The following is a 6,000-nucleotide window of genomic DNA, read 5'->3' as shown; positions in this document are numbered from 1 at the left end:
GAGAGGAGCAGCAGGAGGAGCAGAAGGAGGAGGGTTTGCTCAACCCATAGTACTGTCAAACGTGGCATGACTTAGGGAAAACACTCAACTGACTTCAGAGACTAATTTAGCGCCTCTGCGAAGCTGATTTGAATAGACAATTTTAGCCACTTGAAAGAAAAAAAAAAGTCATATGATTTGTTGTTGTTTTTTTTTTTGTGAATTTAAAATTATGTCAATTTTATAAGTGGTTACTAATTAAAATCGTGATTTTGAGGAAGAGAATGCAAAATTATTAGTCTCAAAATAATTCAGAAGAGAATCAGCCACAATTATGTATTTTAGTCATATTTAGTCATTTTTTTCAGCTTCCCCCAGTCACTTGTTGATGTGCCCCTGAGCAAGGCTCCTATATTGCCAACCGATCTGTGTAAATGAATGTGTGCATTGTTGTGAGTGTGAGAGGCTAACTAGTGAAAGGTGCTTTAAATAGTGGGGATGCAGAGAGAATCACTTTAGAAATTATTGCAATAACTTGGACTTTTAAGAAGCCAATCAGTTTTTCATTTTGACTTTCATTATTAAAATATTTCAATTTTAAATCTCAATTTTATATGTGATATTCAGGATTATGAGATACAAAATTATTCTTTGACTCCTAGGAGTCACAATTGGGAGATAGATACAAAATTCTTTTTAATTAAAAAACAAAAAGTATGCTCACATTTAAAGTCATAAGTTTCATAATTAAAACTTAATGGAATAGAAATATACAGTATTATTCCACAGTGGGGAAATTCTGGTCTACTAGCAGTAAGGTAAAGGTAAATAGAAGTATGCATGTTTAAAGTCAGGCTAATAAATAAGTAAATAAAATAACATTAACAAAAATCAGAATAAAAAAAGAATAAAACAAGTAACTATGGATTTGAATACAAGATTAGAAGGTAGTCCAAATTTTGTCATGAAGTGTGGTGGTGGAGGTGGTGAGGCAGACGCTAGAGACCCAGGTAAGTTGAATGGCGAGTAATTTAATGAAAAATAATCCACAAAAACAGTCCAAACAGTAGTCCGCGGCCAGGCAGCACGGCTGAGCAGAAGCCAGGGCTCACACCGGTAGCAACTGGTCTTAAGGGCGGCACAAAACAAACGAGCGACAATCTGACAAAAGTACGACAAACGACAATCTGGCTGACAACAAAAGTACGACAACGACAACGACAAGGACCCGACGAGGAACAAAGGACACAGGAGGGACTAAATACACTGAGGGTAATCAGGAGAACAAGACACACCTGGGAACAATCAAGGGGAAGACAGGACAACGAGGAGAACTCAGGACACAGAAACTCAGAATTAAACACAGAACCTGACAGTACCCCCCCCTTAAAGGGCGGCTACCAGACGCCCAAAACCAAAATCCAAAACTCAAAAACCAGGGTGGGCGGAGGGGCGACGGAAGGAGGGCCAGAGTCCAGAAAACAAAAAACTACCCACAAAAGGTGGGCGGAAACACAAGGAGGGGCCAAGAGTCCAAAACTAAACAGAAAGAGGGCAGAGGCGTCAAGGGGGGTCCGGAGGGCGTCCTCGGCGCCCGCGGCAGACCCCACAGGGGAGGTCCGGAGGGCGTCCTCGGCGCCCGCGGCAGACCCCACGGGCGAGGTCCGGAGGGCGTCCATGGTGCCGAGGAACACTAGGGGGCACTGGAGGAACACTAGGGGGCACTGGAGGAACACTAGGGGGCACTGGAGGAACACTAGGGGGCACTGGAGGAACACTAGGGGCACTGGGGGAACACTAGGGGGCACTGGAGGAACACTAGGGGGCACTGGAGGAACACTAGGGGGCACTGGGGGAACACTAGGGGGCACTGGAGGAACACTAGGGGGCACTGGAGGAACACTAGGGGACACTGGAGGAGCACTAGGGGACACTGGAGGAGCACTAGGGGACACTGGAGGAGCACTAGGGGACACTGGAGGAGCACTAGGGGACACTGGAGGAGCACTAGGGGACACTGGAGGAGCACTAGGGGACACTGGAGGAGCACTAGGGGACACTGGAGGAGCACTAGGGGACACTGGAGGAGCACTAGGGGACACTGGAGGAGCACTAGGGGACACTGGAGGAGCACTAGGGGACACTGGAGGAGCACTAGGGGCACTGGAGGAGCACTAGGGGACACTGGAGGAGCACTAGGGGACACTGGAGGAGCACTAGGGGACACTGGAGGAGCACTAGGGATCTCGGAAGGAGCACTAGGGATCTCGGAAGGAGCACTAGGGATCTCGGGAGGAGCAGCGGCACAAGGAGCAGAGTCCACGGAGGCCGGAGCGGAATCCGGCGGAGCAGGAGCCGAAGCCGGAGCGGAATCCGGCGGAGCAGGAGCCGAAGCCGGAGCGGGGTCCGGCGGAGCAGGAGCCGAAGCCGGAGCGGGGTCCGGCGGAGCAGGAGCCGAAGCCGGAGCGGGGTCCGGCGGAACAGGAGCCGAAGCGGGGTCCGGCGGAGCAGGAGCCGAAGCCGGAGCGGAATCCGGCGGAGCAGGAACGGCAGCCGGAGCAGGAACGGCAGCCGGAGCGGAATCCGGCTGAGCAGGAACGGCAGCCGGAGCAGGAACGGCAGCCGGAGCGGGGTCCGGCGGCGCAGGAACGGCAGCCGGAGCGGGGTCCGGCGGCGCAGGAACGGCAGCCGGAGCGGGGTCCGGCGGCGCAGGAACGGCAGCCGGAGCGGGGTCCGGCGGCGCAGGAACGGCAGCCGGAGCGGGGTCCGGCGGAGCAGGAACGGCAGCCGGAGCGGGGTCCGGCGGAGCAGGACGAGGAGCAGAGGCTGGAGCTGGGGCTGGGCTGGCGGAGCGGATGTCTGGCCTGGGAGGCAGAGGTTTAGCATCCCACGCTGCGAAGGCTGTCTGGCGTATATCCTCTGCCTCCCGCTGCAGCTCCACCAGCGCGGGGTGCTGGAGACGTGGAACCCAGTAGTCCAACAGCAGTCCCAGGCGTATGGCGAACCCCAGTCGCCTCAACGCAAACGAGGACGTACTCCTTGACTCCTCATACTCGCGAATGGTTCGGAGCAGCTCCTCTAAACCCTCTGGGTCCATAATGCGGCCTCACCGTAATTCCTTTTGGTCGGGTCCTTCTGTCATGAAGTGTGGTGGTGGAGGTGGTGAGGCAGACGCTGGAGACCCAGGTAAGTTGAATGGCGAGTAATTTAATGAAAATAATCCACAAAAACAGTCCAAACAGTAGTCCGCGGCCAGGCAGCACGGCTGAGCAGAAGCCAGGGCTCACACCGGTAGCAACTGGTCTTAAGGGCGGCACAAAACAAACGAGCGACAATCTGACAAAAGTACGACAAACAACGACAATCTGGCTGACAACAAAAGTACGACAACAACAAACAATGACAAGGACCCGACGAGGAACAAAGGACACAGGAGGGACTAAATACACTGAGGGTAATCAGGAGAACAAGACACACCTGGGAACAATCAAGGGAAGACAGGACAACGAGGAGAACTCAGGACACAGAAACTCAGAATTAAACACAGAACCTGACAATTTGATATTTAAAGTCATGATTGTGAGATACAAATAAGGATTTCAAGTCAGCTTTTTACAGCCATAGTTTCAAGATAAAATGTCATAGTGTTTACTTCAGAAGTCATTATTGTTCAAGTCAAAACGATGTGTTCTGAAGTCATGATTTTGACAATAAATGTCATAATTTTGAAATAAAATTTTAAAAAAATAATTTTGTATCCCTTGACTGATTTGGAATTTTTCATGTGTGACTTTCAATTTCCATATCTTTAAAAAGTGAAAAAATAAAAGAAAGACCAGAAAAAATTAAAAGAAAGACAAGGTATATCGCTTTAAGTGTATTGTTTATTTCACCCGCTAGTTTATAGTTTCCAGAGTTCAGAGAGTTTGAGTTTTCTGGATCCACTGCCCCTTTTCCTCACTCCCTCCCTTCTTCCTTCCTCCCTCCTTGACAACAGGGTATAATTATGCAAGGAATGCAAAGGTCTGCAAAGACTGCACTGTCCATCTCCTTTTGCATTAACAGGATAGCGGTATACCTTTCTCTCCTCTTAACCATGATAAGTTCTGCTAACCACTTATTAGCGACTCTTCATTTATTACCTCTGCTCCAACTATAAACAAAACCAGCTTTAAATGATGTGTTCTTTCCAGACAGCCAGTGGAGGGAGCTCCCAGAAGAGGCTTCTGAGGGTCTGTGGGGCCCAAAATCAACTTTTGGTTTGATTCAAACATGTGTTTTAGTTGTGCTGATCCTGTTTGAATATGACACTCTGGGCTTTTCTTTTTGATGAAGGTATCTCAATGTGTTCCCGTTTCATTTCACTGACTGCTTAAAGTCTTAAAAAGAACACTGTGTTCTTCATGTGTACTCCAAACTAAACAAAGTTGCATCAAAGTGTTGAAAAACAACAGCAATAAATGTAAATTCATAAAAAAAATCTAATAAATCTCAATGAACATACAAAAAATTATATGAAAACAAAAAAATTACAGTCTTTCAATAACACTCTTAGTAAAAAAAAATAGCCAAGAGTTTCTTTTTATGCATAAGTCTAACAAGGATTGAGAAACTTTCCCTAATTTTGGAGCAGATTTCTAATTTGGATCTTAACGAGTAGCAGTAATCTTGTTGGTTAAATAATACCCTTGAAACACAGTATAATGGCGCCAGATAGTTAATTTTCTGAAAAGCTAACATTAACAATCCAATAAAACCTATAGTATTCAGGAAGAATGTCATGATGTCAAAATCTGGACTTTTAATAAATTACTAGTGCAAATTTTGACATTCTGCTTTTCTGCATTGCTTCCCCCTATGCAACAAAAATGGGCTGAATACAAATATAAAGACTGAAAATGTCCTGTATAAATAAAATTACCTTTCCTAATAATCAGCTATCTAGTATCATATATTTTGACAGAGTAACCTAAAGAGAATTAGGGTGTCTCTGTGTAGCTTCATTGAGCGGTGCACTTATATTTCACAGAGAGGAGAGCCGGGGACTAATAAAAGATCTTTACTGGAAGCTATGGTGGAGGCAAGAAATGACGATTCAGCTGTAATTAATGACTGTGGAGAGGGAAACTGTTCTGGTAAAAGCAGTTTATCTCAACACCCCACAGCACAGACACTCGTATATGCACCTGCATGCACTTAGTAGTAGCATTATGTGATGGAAAACTGTAAAACGGTGATGCTTAAATGGGAAAAAAGAAGCACTGACAAGGCAAAGCACATGGTCAGCACTTCACATGCATCCTTGTGACTTCAAAGCTAACAGCTGATAAATCAAAAAGTCCTCTGTAAAGTTTGACAATATCACATCCAAATGTTCATTGGTCTCTTATTACTTCAGACTGATAATAAAATATTTTCACAGAAGGAGTGTGTTGACACTAACATAAAATATTCACACTATCTCTGCTGCATTGTAATGTTCTTGTTATTTTAAATTACACAGGAGATGTAATCGATTTCTTATTATATGTCCATCTGCATTTTGGCCTGTTTCTAAATGGTCTGGATGATGTCCACTAAAAAGGTTCGCAGTATCATTGGACGAGATGCGGGATCACAGTATTCCTCCACTGTGTTTACACTGGCCATAATGTTCTTTTTCCACATACTCATACTTTTTGTCATGCCAGAGTGGAGTGTTCATCACCAAAACTCTCAGCTTTAAAAAGAGCTTAGAAGTTTAATTTTGAAGTTGAAGTTTGAAGTTTCCACATTTCCTCACATTTAGACATATGTATATAAATAAACTGAGCTAACTTGCTATTTATGGCTTAATCTTGGATTCAAATCCAGTATTGTTTGTTGTAAATGTAATTTTTTGAAACCTTTTTTTATTGCTCTTGCTGTATTAAAAGAGCAAAATTAGATAAGTCGCTAATTTTATACAAAGATGAACACATCTGTGACATATTGTGTCTTAGCCTAATTGAAAAAGGTAGCCATATATTATTTATCGAAAGT

Source organism: Poeciliopsis prolifica, unplaced genomic scaffold (genome assembly GCF_027474105.1).
Source record: "Poeciliopsis prolifica strain line A6 unplaced genomic scaffold, Auburn_PproV2 SCAFFOLD072, whole genome shotgun sequence".
In the NCBI taxonomy this organism is placed as follows: Eukaryota; Metazoa; Chordata; class Actinopteri; order Cyprinodontiformes; family Poeciliidae; genus Poeciliopsis; species Poeciliopsis prolifica.
The sequence above is the reverse complement of the archived record's forward strand: the minus strand, read 5'-3'. Positions refer to the sequence as shown.